General features: G+C 32.7%; 1 protein-coding gene across 1 annotated transcript in view; it reads right to left on the bottom strand.

Moving 5' to 3' along the window:
- LOC100568937 overlaps nucleotides 1-19,538 on the bottom strand; it is a 72,126-nt gene extending 52,588 nt beyond the window's left edge. The window contains exon 1 of the mRNA XM_029488180.1: nucleotides 19,158-19,538. The gene's annotated coding sequence lies outside the window, so the exon portion shown is untranslated. The remainder of the gene's footprint in view (nucleotides 1-19,157) is intronic.
- Nucleotides 19,539-19,762: the final 224 nt, after the last annotated feature.

Below are 19,762 nucleotides of genomic sequence, written 5' to 3'. Positions count from 1 at the left end.
CTGCGAAAAATTTTCCATAAAATGTGTATAAAAATAAAAACGGCTGGTAGGTACCTACAACGCAGATGTAAGTATACTAATTAATATAATAATCAGGGAAAATATGATGGTTATAGTTTAACAACTTCACTTATTAGTGTTAATTATTTTTTTCGTATTAAATTAATATTTTCTGTTTTTTTCTGTATCTTTTATTTCATCTAGAGTTAAGACGTTTCTGTAATTATATCATAAGTTTAATAATGTATTAACTAATATTATAATTATATAAACGCTATAGCTCACAATTTCTCTCACAAGCCAGCTTGGATAATAGATTAATCGAAAAATGTATAAAATATTATAGAAAACCGATTATAATTAAATTTATATGTATAATATACGTTTAAACATTTTCGATAAATAAAATCAAATTCAAATGTAGAGCGTGGACGCGTGACCGCGTGGGCATGTCAGACACTCGGACATAGTACCTACGATCTAACTGAATAATGAATGACACGACGACGACGGCTGTGTACGACTTGCGATATCGTTCCGCAAAATATGCATAATATTGAATAACTCGTGTTGTAGACACACTGCAGCAGGTGTTTGAAATGCAAACGTCACGGCAGCGGTTTTGCAATGATGTTTACCACGAAAACGAACTATTTACTACTCGAGTGATTGTGTTTGTACGACGTGTATATGTATAATAATATTGTCGAGTTCGCGTGAACGGTTTTTCGAATGTATAGGTAGAAAATACTATGCGGCGACATCATCGATCGACAAATTTCCGCCGTCAGTGGCATGTTTCCCATGGTAATATTGTGCCTCTGGTTACGGTATGGAATCCAAAATGAGGAGGGCCTACATGTGAGTGCAGAGTGGTGAATCTTTTAAATATTATTATATTATTATACTATGTAGTATGTACGATGCAATGCTATATTCCTATATTTTATAAACATAATATCATGATTTATTAGAATACGCATATAACATTCAATCCAACTGCCTATCATAATTATACACACTCCGTCTCACTCGTAAATTAAAGTCTATAAAGTGTCTAACCAACAAAACATTAAGAGCGTTAAAAACTATATAATAGTATAATATAGTATATAAGTGCAGATTAAAGTATTAACCAACAACAATACCTATACGGCTATACCCATAATAGATACCATTTGGCATTTTTATGATATTTTTGCGCGATCAACACTGTATAAAATCGTAGTAGTGAAATGTCATTTTCCGTTCTAAAAAGCTTTAAAGTAGGCTATAATATAAACTTAATTCTTGTACACCAGAAATACATAATAATCTATCGTTGTTCTTGACTGAAAATTATTTACCAATTAACCACAAAATAGGTAGGTATATATTAGGAATATACATATATATATATATATATATAATATATACTTAATTTACTATACTAGGTAACGAATGACGAAAAACAATATTACCTATCTAACATAGCTAGGTATTACTTTTGTTTATTTAGAAAGATAACGTACACAAATGCCTTATGAATTTTAAATAAAATATTTTGTTAACTATTAAAATATAGTCAGTAAAAATTTGATTTAGGTAAATAATTATCATTGTATGTACGAATATACGATATTTTAGTGATAAACGCATACGAGTTAAGTACAGGAAGCAATTTTAATAATTATAATGTTATAACAATATTTTGTTGAACAAATTGTAGGTGTTTATAAGGATAGGTAGACCTCAAAATCCATAGACAGACACAATATCGTCCGTCGTGATAGGCTCACTATGATTATAAATTTATAATAATATAATAAATATTAAAAGAAGGTAATATATTCATATATATGACTTGTGTATACGTGGGGACTTATGACAGCAGCAATATGGGTGTTGACGACAAAATAATATAAAACACACCTCAAACGATTACCATTCGTTTTTGTTTTATAAACTCTGCCAAAAGAACTTTAACACGATCAATTAAATGAAACCCACGGACGCAGCAGTCAGGTTAATTCATTGTATTGTACATGATGATTCGTTTAATAATATAAGACGGTCGTTCTCAGTAAATTCTTATTATTTCGAACTTTTTTTAATTTAATTTTAAGAAATCTGTGACATTAATTTTAACACTACATTTATGTTTAATTGTCGAAAAAAAACTTCAAATGTTTTACTTTTACTACTGTACATTGTATTCATTTTATTTTTAATTTTAACCTCTATTTTTAAATTCATATTTTGAACCAAAAATATTTCTGTACATTTTAGTATGACTGCATATTAAATATTATTAAACCTAGTTTTACCTAGTTTATTATTTATTTGAATTTAACATCAACAGGAGCGGAATAGTGTGTATAGTTAATATTCGAGAAGTTTAAAATGACTTTCCCTATTTTTGAAAAAATTGTCCCACTAAAACTATTTCTTAGCTTAAACTTTTAAAGTATTTGATAAACTATTTTATACATTCACATTTTCAAATATTTTGCTTTAGTATAATATGAACTAAAAATAAAAGTTGGTCATTAAAAAAAATTATAATTTAAAAAAAATAGGTAATATAAAACTCTATTTATGTTTCAGCAAAATGATTATAGTATACAGGTAAACTACATAGAAACACGTCTTTAAAACACAAACATTGGCTGAATTAATAATGTAACAAAAATCACCCGGTATATAAATAATAAACATATTTTATTATTAGATTTTTATGAAAACCGTTATCTCTGTGAATTTCTCTTCGAGCCGAGACGTACACCATCAGGCACGTGTATTTTCGCGCGTATTATGAAAAAGAAAAAAATCCTTAGGGTCGACGACGTATTTCTCTCTCTCTTTCTCTCTATTCGCTTTTCACCACGGTTCTCCACGCAAATAATATTATATTCTCGTACGACGGGTGGTATAATTATATATATTAGTCGGTACCCGGTAAGTGTTTGCTCTCGGTATAGAAATGTGCGTATATACATTTGTTACACACGTCGCTCTGTGTATATTATAATGCCGCGTTAAACCGTGGGCACGATGGTTTATTTTTTTTCCAACGCGGATTACGCATAAAGTACGCGTTTAAAGAAACTCATTAGAAAATGCATATACGACGCGAGTTTTGCGCAGACATAACAACCGTAACAGTTTAGCATTTTTGCGTAACCATCAGTCGAGTCATACGCGCGTCGTATGTATACAATGTAATATAATATGCGCATTGTTATTAATATTGTTATAATAATATATGTACCTATAGGTATAACAGCTATATGGCTGTATATTATATAGTCACGATGATGTATATTTCAGGGTGGGTGTCACCGTATCTCATATTGTATAAATTACAGACGTACATAATAAATAAAGTGGCGTCATTTGTTTATATTTTTTTAATCGGAAGCGTTATACGTGTATGAATGAATAGTTTCCTGCGGATCGTTTTCGATGAACGTATAGGTAGTTTTTGTTGATCAATGATTAAGTTTATTATATTATTATTATAATTGATTGTTTACGTATTTATCGTTCAGTCAAAAAATTGCAGCTGCATATACCGCATACCGCCCGCAAACAAAATACGATTTAAAATAAATCCGTGGATCGATTCGGTGACTGAAGAGTATAATATAATTGTATACCTGAGTTTTGCGAAAGCTCTCAACGTTTCGCAGTGACCTTGTCGACGGTCCTGGTATAGTAATACACTAAAATAGTATATATAATATATAATGCACAGGCACACGCTTTTGTCCAACAGTATAATGAAGAAAACAATGTGTACGTGTGGCGTTTCACCGCGTTTTCTAAATCGCACGCCGACCGTATATATTGTACCTATATACCAACGTTCGGGAAAATCGACAAGAACAATACGTCTACCAATACACGTACACACAAAAACAAACCAGCAATGTTCCGCGGAGTCAAGAGGAGAAAAGGAAAACTTTGACTCATTAATACAATATTAAACAGCACATAATAATATTATACCTGAGTGTACAGTATAATATACATAAATGCACAGTCGGCGTGGGAACGCCAACAGACGGTTTAATAATTGGTCCTGGTCGAAAAACAAAAGGTCAATTTCTACATCTAAACCATAGGACGTACATATGTATATAAAATATTATGTATTATAAAGAAGTCTATACGCCGCCTTATTATTCTTTTCTATTAAAATATCACTAATGCCTGCGGCAAGGACATAAATATATTATATTAACGATTCGTAATTATTATTGTTATCAGAATGATGCGATCCCATTATTATTATGTTACGTGTGGCCGTGTAGGTATACGAGATTTGGTCTGGACCGCGAACATAATAACAATAATAATAATATTTATACACAACAATGGTCCGACACGCGTCTTATAATATATATATACGTATGATGCATAATATAAAATATATATCATGTGTGATGTGTACGTATGCGTCACATCCATGTAGCTGTCGTTGGCCTGAGGTCCACGACGTGCGTATACAATATTATTAACCTAAAGTTGTGCAATTTATCGGTTTATATTTTGTCGTTTATGACACAGGTACGCAACAGCTCCGGCAGTAAAGCGTATTTATTAGTATTTTACACCTATTATTACATATTATTTAGTTACAATAAAGGGGAGGCCAAACGGGACAATCGCCACAGGCGTACATTTTCTTAAGGTCGAATTTGTTTTTTCCACCATTAAATTTATCATAAACAATTATATAATATTGTTATTATCCGCATGATAATATTAATATTACGATATAGGTACCATACATACCATACAGGGGCTATATGCATGCCTAGGTACATGATTTTATTTTATTTGTTCACTATAAAACATTGATCGAACAACGCTCTCCGGAAAAGAAAGGAAAAGAAAATCGTTAAAAGTATCGTCAAAGAAAAATTCGCATACCATACGCGGTAGAGTACCTACACAATACACCTAGTGGATGGTTGATATATTAAAACCAAGGAAGTATAATATAATACAACAATATCACATTATTACCTAAGTGCTAAGTATGATGTTATATATTAGATTTGATTATTTATTGACTTAGCACGTCGTGGTATTTAAAGGTCATCGCGGTGACGGTAGCTGCGGCTTGTTATCTATATATATCATATTATTATATTATTATTATAGGTAACACTAATTATTATATTACCTATTATATACACTCCGTTCGCACAATTTCTCTAATGGACTTTCAAATATAAAATTGCTTATATACGACAGCGGATGCGATATAGGAAGCCGTATACTCGGTATGTACGCATACTGTTGGTATGCTAGCACATACCTATATCAACACACTCGTACGCACATTTTATTATACTTGAACATGTATGCATAGAAAGCAAACGACATCGTAATCGGCTTGAATAACACATACCTACCGATCTGGGGACTTTTTATTATTATATTATTATGTTATGTTATATTAACATTTTTTTTTACTCTCTATTATACCTATCTAATAATAATTATTACTATTGCCGTTTCCGGCCAAATCGAGTTGTTTTTCAATTGAGCGATTTCGTAACGTTGCCGGTTCTCCGGTGCAGACGACGGCGGTGGATGTGTTTTTACTACACCGGTTTTTGATTTTTGCCAAACGTGAAACCGTCGGTGAAAAGGTCAAGTGGTATAATACGCGCGTATATCAGTCGTGCATAATATTATAGTATGCGATGCACCACGAAACGTGTCCTTTCGAATTATTATAAACTCGCACACACACACACACACACACACACACACACACACACACACACACACACACGTACACACACACACACACGTACACACACACACACACACACACGTACACGCGAGATGAGCAAAAAAGTTGTTTATATTTTTTCCTATAACCTCTTCTTCGCTTAGTTCGAAAGTATTAGTCGTAAGACTCGTTGGATTTTCTTATTTATAAACGCGTGGCCCGGAGTGATTCAATCCGGCCTAGTAGGTATACGGCTGGTAAACCATCAGGGTGTACCAGCGAGTATGAAATTATTGTAATTTAAATACGTTTACGAAACGCCAATATAACATAACATAACATATTAATAAGAGTACTTACATCTATATATTATTATAGCCGATCGTAATTAGCCAGTACTGTTGAGAGTTGAAAGTTTGGTTAGCAAGAGAACACGCGAGATCTATAATATAGATTGCAGCTGATTAGTGATTAGATGTAGGTACTGATTCAACACGTATACGGAACACGGCTGTTGTACGACTGTAGAATACTTAAGCATGATACATCTTTATCACATCATTTCATTTCAGAATTCAGAGCAGTTGTAGTAAATAATATTTTATGTGCATATAATAATATTATAATATTATTATACATATTATATTATATAAGATATTAGATTATAAATTTAATTGACATTTATAGAAAAAAAAACTAAAAAAATTGGAAACTGAAAATGTCTGTAAACCGCTTACAACAAGTAAATATATTTTTTAAATGTTATCGTGTATAGAAAATGCTAACATAACATCCAGTGATTTTGTCGAAAACTGTTGAAGAAAATCGGAGCAGTGTTACTCTGCCCCAAACAGTGTTGACAAACATAAAAAAACATCACACGACATCCTTTATAAAAATCATAAACATATTGCATACGAGTCTGCAATGAAGTACCACATTTTATGTCTTTGCTGTTCTTGCTATCATATGTATCACATACCTAGGTAATCTACTGAAGAGTCTGAACATAGGGACGTTCTGATACTACTGACACTAGTACAGTATCGATACTTTGGTTGGTCTTTGGTCCTCTCCCTTTTTAAATTAGCCTATCTTCTGCTTAGAGGTATAATCTATGTCTACCTATGTATATAAAAATATCTGATCCCGTTCACTTCGTTGCCCATTAAAATATTGTCAACTACATATGAATAATATGTTTTACATATCACCATGGCAATCATTTATATACAAAACAGTCCATCGGAAGTTTCAAAATAATATATAATTGGTTGCCATAGTAATACGGAGACACACACCGACGAAAATCTCAAAATAATATATAATTGGTTGCCATGGTAATATGGAGACACACGCGGACGGAAATCTCAAAATAATATATAAATGGTTGCCATGGTAATATGTAACGTAACACTTTATGTAACGTAACGTTTTTCGATTCTATGTGCCAAAACAAAGACATAAAATGTCAATATAGCTTCATACTTTTGTAGTATCTAAATTATCTGAATACAAAATAAAAGCGTTTAGATATGAATTTCGATATTTATAATGAATAATAATGATTGATGAAATAATACCTTATTGATATAATATATAATATAAAATGTTAATATAATAAAAATACATTAATTGTTGTAAATACAGATAACAAGTCTAATTATTTGACTATTATGGCAGTATGACTATATTATACGCACTTATTCGAAATATTTAAAATGTAAATTACACTAGGTGTCTAAATTCTAAAAAATAGTACGGCTGTTAAGCTACTCAAAAAAAATAAATTCTAGGTATACCTAGCCGATTTTATTTACTAAATAATATTACGTAGATACTTACTAGTTACAAAATATTTATAAAAAATTTGATTTGTTATGATATATTTTTTGAACTATGTATTGAAAATGTAATTAAAATGCAATATAGATCTATGGCTTATTTATTTGTATTTCATAATTTAAAATTTAAGTTATATACATTATTTTTCGTTAGTATATAATATATATACATTTTACACCATAGGCGTGCACAGACTTTGTTCGCAGGGTATGCAGCTGATAATTTATTGTCAAATGTGCCCCATGATATAAATTCTCTTAAGATTAATGTACATATGGGAGGTCTGGATAAAAGTGGGGAGCGAAGGAGGCATAACCTCCCCCCATCACACCAAATCCCTAAAAATAGGATTATATTATGTATTTATGTATAATAAGTGAATTGTATAATGTATATAATATTTTGGGTCTAATTTTATCTTTTATATATTCCTGGTGCCAAGCATAGTTTTTGTTGCTTTAAACTTTCATATATGTATTATTTTTCAATTTAGGCAATTTAATCGTAAGTATAAAGACAATTTAAGCCCCCCCCCCCGAAAAAATCTGGATTCACCCCCTGGTACTTGGCATTATATTATAAACATATTATCACCTATGGTTATTACTTATTATTAGAAAATAATTAGTTTTTCTTATTTTTTTTCACTGTAAATGTTTGAGTCACTAACCCTAACAATGACCATAGTATATAAATATATAATATTATGCTGGATTTATTTTCCTTCACGCAATATTATAACTGACAAGTAACTTGAAGAACACATGGTAAAGACGTTTTGTATAAATTGAAGACTGTTAACCACGGTTATCTACTCAGGTTGGTTCTATACCGCTATGCTGCCCGTATATATCAATGGTCTATGAGGCATCAATGCATCATCGACCTATAAAGATATGGGTATCTCAAACTATTATAGCTATTTCTTTCCAACAACAAAGGTCACGCGGTGTTATTAAAAAACATCAAATTATTGAGAACCGCTCACAGTAAATTTAAAAACAAGTCCATATCGCCATATTATTTACCACCAGTCGAAATTAGAAACTGAGAGTCCAGTGTTGTCTCAGACTATTTATGTGCCCCCTAAAACAAGCGTCTGTCCGCAGGGTATGCAAGCGCATACGCTGCATACTCCGTGCGCACGCCTATGTTTTACACGTTTAAGGTGTGTAAAAGTGTAAACATATTTTAAACTTCAAACACATCTAACCTTGAACATGTGCGAGTATAATTTTACGAAATATTAGACATGCATGGTAACTGATTATAATCACAAAATTAAACCACTATATAAGTCTTAAAGTCTATAAGATATTTTAATTTTTAACCATGCAGTGATTGTTATACATGTTGAGATATAGGTAAACGAACAAGAATAAACGTGTATAGTTATTAATTTTAAATGGTATTTATACGGTGATATTTCATATTAATCACAATGCCATTTCAATTAATTTTTGACTTTAGTATCAGCAAATTTGTTAATACATATCTATTTATTATAGATATCGTGATGGAAATCTTAAACGACTTATTATAGACATGTTAATACACGAGCTTATATTGTAATTAATTTCCATTGCCCAATTGATTATTGACTTGTGAAAGTTATTTTGAAATTTTAAAAGCATAAAATGACCATCTACGAGTGTTCGAGACTCCATTTTACTTGACAGTTTCCGACTTTCCGTCTGCCAAATAATAGTTTTTGATACACCAACAAAAATCTGAATGCTTCCGAATTGATTTTTACGTCTTATATGTCGTATAGTATTATGCGTGTATATACAAAAAAAAAATACAAAATGCGACGTTATCAACTGTTATGACTTATTTATAGGGTAACGAAAACGGCAATGATTCCATTTATCGACTGCAGCATAAGCCATCAATTTAAATTCCATTATAAAATTATGCATAATATGCATTAATATATGGATATTATGCGGTATAACGCATATGCATCTTAACCTCCTGAAATACTTGCACACGCAGTCGTGTGTGTTTCGGTCAAGGTCGGTTGAGATTGAAAAAAAAAACGAACGATGTGCAAGCGCGATGTAATACATCTTCGTGTATAATAATAATAATAATAATATGTGTGTGTGTGTGTACATTTTTTTTTCTCTAGAAAGCGACGCACGACGCCCGCCCGTCGCGTAAATCGGTCGATCGTCTTGTTCGCATCGATGCATTTACAGTTGAAGTATACTATACCCATTACCCATACACAACCTATAGACCTTTACGACTATGATATGTATATATCTTATAACATATTATAATATATTATCGTATATGCGTATATACGGACACGGCACGACGAGTATTATACGCAGTACCAGCTTTATACGTAAAAAATAATAATATGACATTGCATTTGAAACCGTGAAAAACTGCACCGCGGCGGAGCTGAGAATATTATTGTTATTATGCTATACATATTAGTAAGTTTATTTACCTATATAATACGTTCGCTATGTTTATAACAAAGTATATAGTATAGTGCTGCACACCACCGCCGTCACACCGAAATAAACAACTCACTTTCATCTCTCCCGTCGTCGTAGTCATCTTCGAGTCTCACGCTTTGTTTTAAGTCTTCGGTATATATAATATTATTTACCGACCATATTATGTTATTATTATTATTACTATACATGCGTCTGCAGTGTACACGTATGTATAAACAATTGTGTATATACCTAAATTTTCATGTATATACCAGAATTTGTATTGTTGTGCGTACACCGTCTATATAATATATGTACCTATTTATTCTAATAATAATAATAATATGCTTGTACGAGAATATTATATTCGTATACGCACTCGTCGTGGCCTTGATCGTTTGACTTCGCGCGCCACTTTCTCCGCGCGTGCCCAATGTGGGACACACGACAATCGATCGCGAAATCGTTTATCACGATCGTGCGCGATATGTATTGCCTATAATATGTGTTATACATTTATACTTCATAATATATTTCTAAACCATAATATAATATAAAATATATTATTATTATTATTATTGTTATACTCGGCAGGGTTGGCCCGACGGTGGACGAACAAGACGACGGAGGCGGCGGCGACGTTACGCCCCGAAATGTGTCGCCAGATATAAAATTTAATACTATTATACTGTATATACATATTATATATATACATCGTCTTTGCGGACGAGAACGAATCTATTCGATCTATATATTATATATCTTTATATATATGTGTGTGTGTGTGTGTGTGTGTGTGTGTGTGTGTGTGTGTGTATATGTATATAACGAAACGAATTATAGCTCAATAACAAATTGCAGCTGCAGTGATTGTATATATAATATATATATATCATCATGCACCCACAACGATCATATTATATGACAACTATTCTATATAATAATAATAGGTAACAATAAAATATACTCAATACTCGAAAATTATAAAACGACGACCGCGGGGAGTCTTGAAAAAAATAATAACACCGTTCCTATCATGTTTAGAGACTTGAGTGTAAATCGTCTATCGTCATCGACGTGTGTGCGTGTGTGTGTGTGATCGAAACGAACAATGAGCCGTGAAAGACACGTCGTGCTTATAAGTATACATCTACGAGACATTTATGCTGCGGCGGAGGACCAAAATATCGCACTGTAACTATATATAAATATATATTATTATACGTATATGTACATAATTGGAGCGCTTTCGTCGGAAGGTACTATGGTGGTCGAAAGAATGTGCCGATGGAACGAACGACTATGCTACAAGCAGGTGAAAGCGTGTATGGCGCGCACTTGAGTCTCGCGCCTCGTCGGCTGTAAGTATAATAATATGTCCAAAACGGTTTTTCAGTAAAACTCAATCAAAGCGGATCAGTTCATTGGCTAAACGTCACTGCAGCTCGCATGCATTGTGCCTATTATATTAGAATATACTACGAGTAATGATAATGTATATTAGATACCTACCTATTGGCTATTACCTAGTCATTGTGCGCGAAAACCGTATTAAAAACGGTGGTGATTGAAAACTAAACCAGAAAACCTTGATTTGCGAAGACCACGAAGGTTTTAGATTACACACTCCCGCACATCTTTAGATTATTATTACCAATGTATAGGTTCGTCTCGATTAAACTTCATTATACCGATTACCGATTATAATTATATTGAACGCATGCACACATATATATACGCACGTAGGTATATGAGCGTAAATACGACTGTAATATGTAAGGTTATTAATCAACCGTTTGCTCGTATCGGAAAGTCATACGCCGAAAATTAAATAGAAATTAAACGTATACAAATTCAAACTCTCTCTCCCTCTTTCACTCTGGGAAAAAAAGTCACGCGATTACCTGCTATAATTACTGTAAGATAAGCTCCAACAACATATAATATTATTATGTATTTATATGAACTCGCACGGTTTTTGTTCCAGAGATGAGAAATACATATATTATAATAATAATAATATTTATTATTATGCACGTTATTATTTACAGTAAGTACGTAGTGAAATTTGGTTTCGAGCCATTTCGTTCGCGTTGCTCCGTGTAAACGCGAAACGTAGGTAAATACACCATACACCTACGGATTACACGTATCATAATTATTATTACTAAGTGGTAATTATTAATAAGTTGTTATTATCATATTTGACTATATTACACGCTTATGAAACTGTCTGCGTACAAGTCTGTATGATATTATCCTATCATGTACAACGTCTTATAGGTAGATATGATATTAAATCCAAAACAGTAAACACGTGTACCTATCATCAGTCGTATTATAATACGATATATATATTATATTGTTAAATTGTCCGCATATAATATATTAATTATGTACAAAAAGATTTAGTCCAATAGAAATGGCTTTGTAGCTATGTCTCCTATTTAGCGCAATTATTGACTTACTATCAATTATTATCATTATACAATTATTCTTGTGTCCATAGTGTTCGTAGGTAATACGCAGACACGGGGAATCGTTGTCATCGGTGAGACAATGCAATTGTATCGTGATATTAATATAATTGTTTACCACGCGAATTGTGAATAATATACATTATATACGTTATAATATTATTATATTGAGTGTGTGATTGTGCGTCATGTTGAATGATGATTGACCGCTGTAATAAAAGACATTTAAACGATTTTTAGTTTCAGCCTGTGGCTACAATAATACGGTCGACGTAAAACCATTAGATGTAGGTACGAAAGTCACATACATGTATGTGGTCGAAACTCGTCGATCTCGTGTTGTACGCCTACGAAAATCGACAAATACGTCCGGATACCGTATTGGAGATGGTTTGTTGTTCCGCCAGATCCACTCGTTTTATTGACACCAATATTATACTTATTAGCTATACCTATATATATTATATAAACCTACGCCCAATCGTTTCTATTTAAGACACGAACCAAGTGTATAAAAAAAATCGTAACAAAAAAAATTGTATTAATTGTCATTATAATTATTATAGGTAAATTTGATTTGCACCAAATATCTATATTAAATATTAATTAACATACTTTTTTTTTTTTATCCATTTCAATTTACTGCAACAGCTGTGATTCCGGTCGGTTCTCCTTAGATGACTAGGGAGTTTTTAAATCCGTAAAATACTTTAAATATAGCAAACGCGACAATGCGAGTATTCTCCCAAGTGTTAATCTATATATGGATAAAGAATAGTGATCACATCAGGCATTACCTACACGGCATTAGACTCGTTAAATAAATAATATTCGGTTTACAGTTAATATATTTTAGATTATAATTCAATAGCCGGTTGCACATAAAACGAACTCTTTTATAATAAACAAAATTATACAAGTAAACTGTATAAATAGCTTTTAAGCGTAAACATTTAACCCTTTAAACACGATTCCACTAATGCATTCGTCCACAAAAAACGGTAATTTCCAACAATAGAAGTTTAGACTAAAATTATGTGTTTGACTTGTTTAAATTACCATGTTGAAAAAAAATATCATGGTCAAATGTCAATCGGAAACATCATTACATCAAATTCAAACTTCAAAGGAAGGTAATATTATTATGCTATATTGTTATATACGTACATTGTAGGTTATAAACTTATATATTATTCAAAGGGGACATCGTGTGTCCTGGTTATTCGATAACAGACTATAAATTATAAAACCAAGAGGAAAGAACAGTAATAACCTACCTAATAACAATGGTTAAATATATGTCATTGTATAATATTATATATTATTATTCTATACGATATTTTAAGAAGAATAAAATTGTATCGCCATTAAAAAAATGACCCCACAGGTGATGCCAAGTGCCATCATATTATATACCTACAATATACATAACAATTCCTGAATGTTTTACAAATCAAACACAAAATAAACGCTCGTCACTTGAAATATATACTCATAATATTATATAGACCTATACATTAGTACCTACTAAAACGTTATATATAATAGGACGTATAAGAACACGTCATAATGTAATGTAAGTACAAACAAACGCGTAAGCGCATAATAAAATCGGAACGAAAAAAAATATGTTCATATAAGACCGACACATTTTCTCTTGCAATGCTCACGAATAATAACTTACGTGAAAACCACGAGTTACTCTAAAACGCAATAACAAAAATGTATATTACTATTATTATTACCACATATTTTTCATTCGTAATATTTAGGGCTATAGAATTTACATGCATTGGTATGTGCTTTTTGCAGTATCCTTATACAAATTTGGTATTTGTGTCAACGAATCAGCTATAATATTGATATTTTAGCTACAAACACGATAAATACATGTTTTATGGTTTTTATAAATAAAAGTAGTGTAAAGCCTAGAAGCCATTTCATAATATATATAGTGTACGCTCCTAATTTCAATCTCATAAAATCAGTGATTCAGATGAAAAAAAAATTAAAAATTAAAAGTTAGAATAACAAATATAATTTAGCTGAAGTAAACCGCAACTTTATTTGTTTTGAAATCATTTATTATATATTTTATAAGAAACATCATACGTCTCACTTAACGATGGTTTGGAAAATATTGGTAAATCCATTGTATATTTTAGCATATTTTAACAAAACGAAATGCATATTTTACTATTTTATACTGCATGTATAAATCCTATTCCTAGTAATATTATATAGGTACACTTAATCGGAACACGCCAAACTTTAGTGCACATGTATTTAGATGCGCCGTTGACATAACGACAAAAAGCTAAATTTGAAGGGGATATAACAACAAACAAAACACACGAAAAACGCTAATGAAACTTTTATAAAACTTTTGCAACTATAGATATATATTGTGTTAATAGGTTTTTCCGAAACACGCAACATACCGTGTCCTCGATGCAAGTATGGAACGAACAAGATGCGTTTAAAATTTAAATACCTAATATAATTTATTATATACTGACGAATAGAGTCGGTGCCCGCGATTTATCGATTTTCGAGAAATCTCCACCATCACGTAGATACCTATACAGTTCATATTATAACGGCATTATAATACGACGTGTAAGACAGGTATAACAATATAATATATTATATGCATGTAACGCGTGTGATGATGATTTTTTTTTCATTATTTTACACAACGTTTCGTGGATTATCGATCGAATCGGATGATATATATTATTTTCCATCGACGTTTTATTATTAATGTCATCGCAAACAAAACATTATATTATATCCGTCCGTGACAAAACAGCCGTGACCTACGTGATTCGTGTATAATAATATATATATATATATATATGTATATATATATATGTATAGTTTTTTCGTTCTTTTTTTTTCACCGAATTTCGTTTATCGGCTCCGCGCCGACGACTGATTGGAATTTCGGAAAACCGCGTGCGCACCGCGGCAAGTAGGACGGGCAGAGAAAACAATAACAAACACAAGTAGGTACGAATACGGCGACGACGCACGGCCGGCCGGTCCACAAAAATATTGCGAATTAGTTTTGACCGAGACAAAACCCATTTACTGCGATATTATTTTATGCCCACGACAGTTGTTGTACTACCTGATACCTATACATATAAAAAAAATGGTGGCGATGGTGCCACAGCTGCAGCAGCTGCAGTTGTAGTGATCGTAAGACACAAGCCGTCGACAGTCTTGGAGAATGCGTGTACGATTTTTTGGTTTTTCAATTTTTGCCTCTATTGCATTTTGGTCGTAGTGGGTGTTTGCACCTACCTACTCACACTAGAATATAATGTATATTATAATTTATATAATAATAATAATGATGATGATAAGACTTTTGGTTCGAGAGTCCGGTATTAGCGGCCGGTCACGTATCACCTCCGGTTCTAGGTCGGTCCTAATAGATATACATATACACATATATATACAACCCGCCTACCAGGCTCTACATATTATATATATATATATAGCGGCAGCACCCGCGCTGACCGTCCCGCGAAGAGAAAGAGAGAGGAACCGTGTCACACGGGACACAAAAATAATAAATAATAATATAATAATAATACAAAAACGGCACACACATATACACGCGCGCAGGCATGCACGATTCGAGTGACCTCGATCTGGATTTACCTCCGAGTATAGATCGGGCGTAGGTACTACACGTCCTATAATATAAAGTCTATGGATCGCGGTGAAATTCGATCGGTGACTACTGGAAAAGAATTGTTGCGATTTTTTTTTGTTTTGTTTTTCATATAACGCCAACGCACTCGGGGGGTCAAAAAGCCACGGCCTCGGTCGATTTATATTATTACTTAGGTATACATATAATAATATCGGCGGCCGTAACACACAATACGTATAAAGTATTAAATTGTGGCTGCTGCAGTATGGCTTCACGACCGTCATCGTATAGAGTGGAAAAAAAACTACAATAATAACATAATATTATAATGACGACGGTTCTCTGCAAAGACAATGCTGATAAATTGGCGAGAGACTATAATGTTATTATATTATATACGAGTGAGTGGTGATTGCGTATAGTATAAGTACCTACTAGCTACCGCAATAATGTACCTACCACCTATATCTGATAATATATATTGTGTTTTATTAACTCACCATAATGTGGTCCAATCAAAAAACGGAGAGAAGTGAAAAAAATATACTTAACGCGTGTCGAAACCATTAGCCACTATTGGTCGCTATAGTTGTAACAATAAAATAAGTCACTGCTGCAGGGACACAAATATATCTATATAGGTACTATAATGTGTATTATACTCTGCAGTAGCGGTGACGGTTCTGTGTGACTGTGTGTATATGTAATATTGTAACACTTATATTATACGAACCCATTTGTCATAAAAGTGTATATAATATGAGCCTAAAGCAGCGTCTACACATGTCATATTATACGTAGTCTTTGTTGCTCGGAAACGGTGCGAGGACACGTGGTTTTCTAATATTAGATGAAACTATATAAGATTATATACATCGTGTACGCCTCTTAGCTAGGGCGCGACCCAGCCCGATTTCACGACTATTTCCGAATTTTCATATGGAACGTGTGCAGTACAACTTCACACTTGTAAACGTTCACAGTTTATTAGCTATACATACATATTAAAATTTCCTGGCGGCGTCTATAACCACCGTACGCATACAGTTGAGGTCGAAGTATTACATAAATTATTACCACCTATATATTCTATATTCTATATACTATTAAACATACGCACTAGGTAATAGGTATATCCAAGTATATAATATAGTATACATATATGTACACAGTGTGTATAATATTGTATGTATATATTATAGCGATCTAACGAACTATTTCAAGAGACGAATGCCAGATACCTACCAGCCATTTCGCGCTTTCTTCTCAAAATGCCAGCGCAGATTATTTAATATTATAAGATTCATTATATTATATTGTATATACGTGTCTACATCATGTTAATATAGGTGCATATGTGTAAAACACTGTATGATGTACATAAATATAATATTATACAATATGCACTTACCACGTCCGTCAGGCACTCAGGCATGTGTGTATATTATATTCAAAGGGCTCGAGGTGAACACCATACGTTTCTATAGCGACATTAATATTATTATAGGTACCTACGTGTTGTACATTCAATACCTAACAATATTGTTTTTATGTCCAACGAAAGGGCTGCCGGAAAAAAAACAAAAAAAATAATGTCACACGCGTACCTATTGTTGTTAGGTATTATAATATATATTGTATATGTATACACATTAATACGCATTATCGTGAACTTTAATTTGAACCGTATACCCCACCTCGTTAAAATGTCAAGTGTGTAAAATAAATGTTAATCTTTTTTAGACTATGAAAACCGCCGAATACGATTTTCGAAACAAATCCACATTACATTATAATATAGCGAGCCCCACCGAGACATTACGATCCGCTGCAAACGAAAACCACAATCGGTCATGATATTATATATTATATTTTAACGTGACGTTAAATAATTTCAAAGCTTGTGTGTACAACACGCGTTCCGTGTTTTGTTATTAACTATAGTATAAATAGTATACATATATATATATATAAGTATAATATGTATATGAATGTCAAAAACGTTACCAAATTTGTGCGGTAAAAATACAATCGATCGATCCCCCGCCGTTTGCAAGTGTTTATATTTATCATTTGCATTTACACAAATAGCCTTCTACTTAAACCAATTAAATTAGACTTAAAATGAAAAACACCCCCGGTCCTTTACGCAGTGGTGTATTTGGAATGGGAAACATAATCTTAGCGCTGTACTACCCCGTGTTGTCCCGAGCGGAAATTTCATCAAAATATACGCCGTTTAATTACCAGCGACTGGAAACGGCGCCTGTTGGTACTTGGTGCTGTGGGGATAAAGCGATGTTTTCCCGGGGGATGCACAGAACATACTAAATTCATCGTCGAGCACACAATATTTTCATCATTTTAAAAAATTTAACTTAAAAATCTACCTACTGCGAACATTTAGGCATATACATTTATTTTAAGTGCTGTCTACAACCTGGTATACTATTATCTGCTATTTGGCTAATTATATTTATAAATTCAATACATTTTATTAAATCTATATACCTCGTGTTAAACATTTTAAACCATAATCTCTTAATGTGTTTAGACTGGTGACTAAAGGCAGGTTAGGTATTGGTATTTACTCAGTAGGTTAAATAGCATTATCCGATTGCAAAATAAAATGATCTACCAATTATTGAACCTTCGATAATAATTTGCAGGCCAAGGAGTGCGATTATCGTCTATAATTGTCTAAAAAAAAACTAGAGCCAAAAGAGCTTGTAATAAGTATTATAATATAGGAATCCACTAGTGCACTAATGAGAAGTTTGGGGTGAGACGTGAGTGTCCTTGCTCCCGTGGGGTCTCATTAACCTTGCAAAATTCAAGTGAATTTCAAAATTATAAAATTAAAAATATAAGTAATTCGCTTTGACAAGATACAAAAGAAAATGCCCTAAAAGTTTTCAACTTAAAGTTAATCCCACTCGAGGCTATTATCATCTGTCAGTAATACTATATTTCTAACTCACCTGTGTCTCTCAGGTTTCCGGTAAATGTATTAATCCACATTTGAACGTTTGATGATAACACAAACAATATTAATTATTCAGGGTATATATAACCGTTGTACCGATTGAGAATATCGAAAACAGAGTTCGGTACGGAGAAATATTTAAAAAAAACAAAACAAAACGAACAAAAATTAAATTTTTGACAAAACGTTCATTTAACCGCTCGGAATGATATTTACTAGTCGTATCCCGAATAGGTTTAACATATAATTGTTATAACGAGTAGAACGAGATATAAAAATTAAAAACCAAACTATGTTTCGGGCACAACTACGATCACGATCGACGGCGGCAACAAAACGAACCGGACACGAGAGAACAGCAAACTGACTGCTATGGTATCGTCGACGGACTTGGCGGGCGCGGCTTACTATCGGCGGCGGTGGCGGCGGCGAGTACGACGGCGGTTCGTTCGGGGGAACACGCGGATGCCGAGCCGGCGTTTTCTTTCGTCCGATCGGATACAGAGAGAAATGGGAAAAATATAAATGCTCCTATAAACAAAAATATAATATAGTAATATAATATCGTATTGTTATTATTATTATTACACTGTAATATCG

Source organism: Acyrthosiphon pisum, chromosome A1 (assembly GCF_005508785.2).
Source record: "Acyrthosiphon pisum isolate AL4f chromosome A1, pea_aphid_22Mar2018_4r6ur, whole genome shotgun sequence".
NCBI lineage: Eukaryota > Metazoa > Arthropoda > Insecta > Hemiptera > Aphididae > Acyrthosiphon > Acyrthosiphon pisum.
The sequence above is the reverse complement of the archived record's forward strand: the minus strand, read 5'-3'. Positions and strand labels throughout refer to the sequence as shown.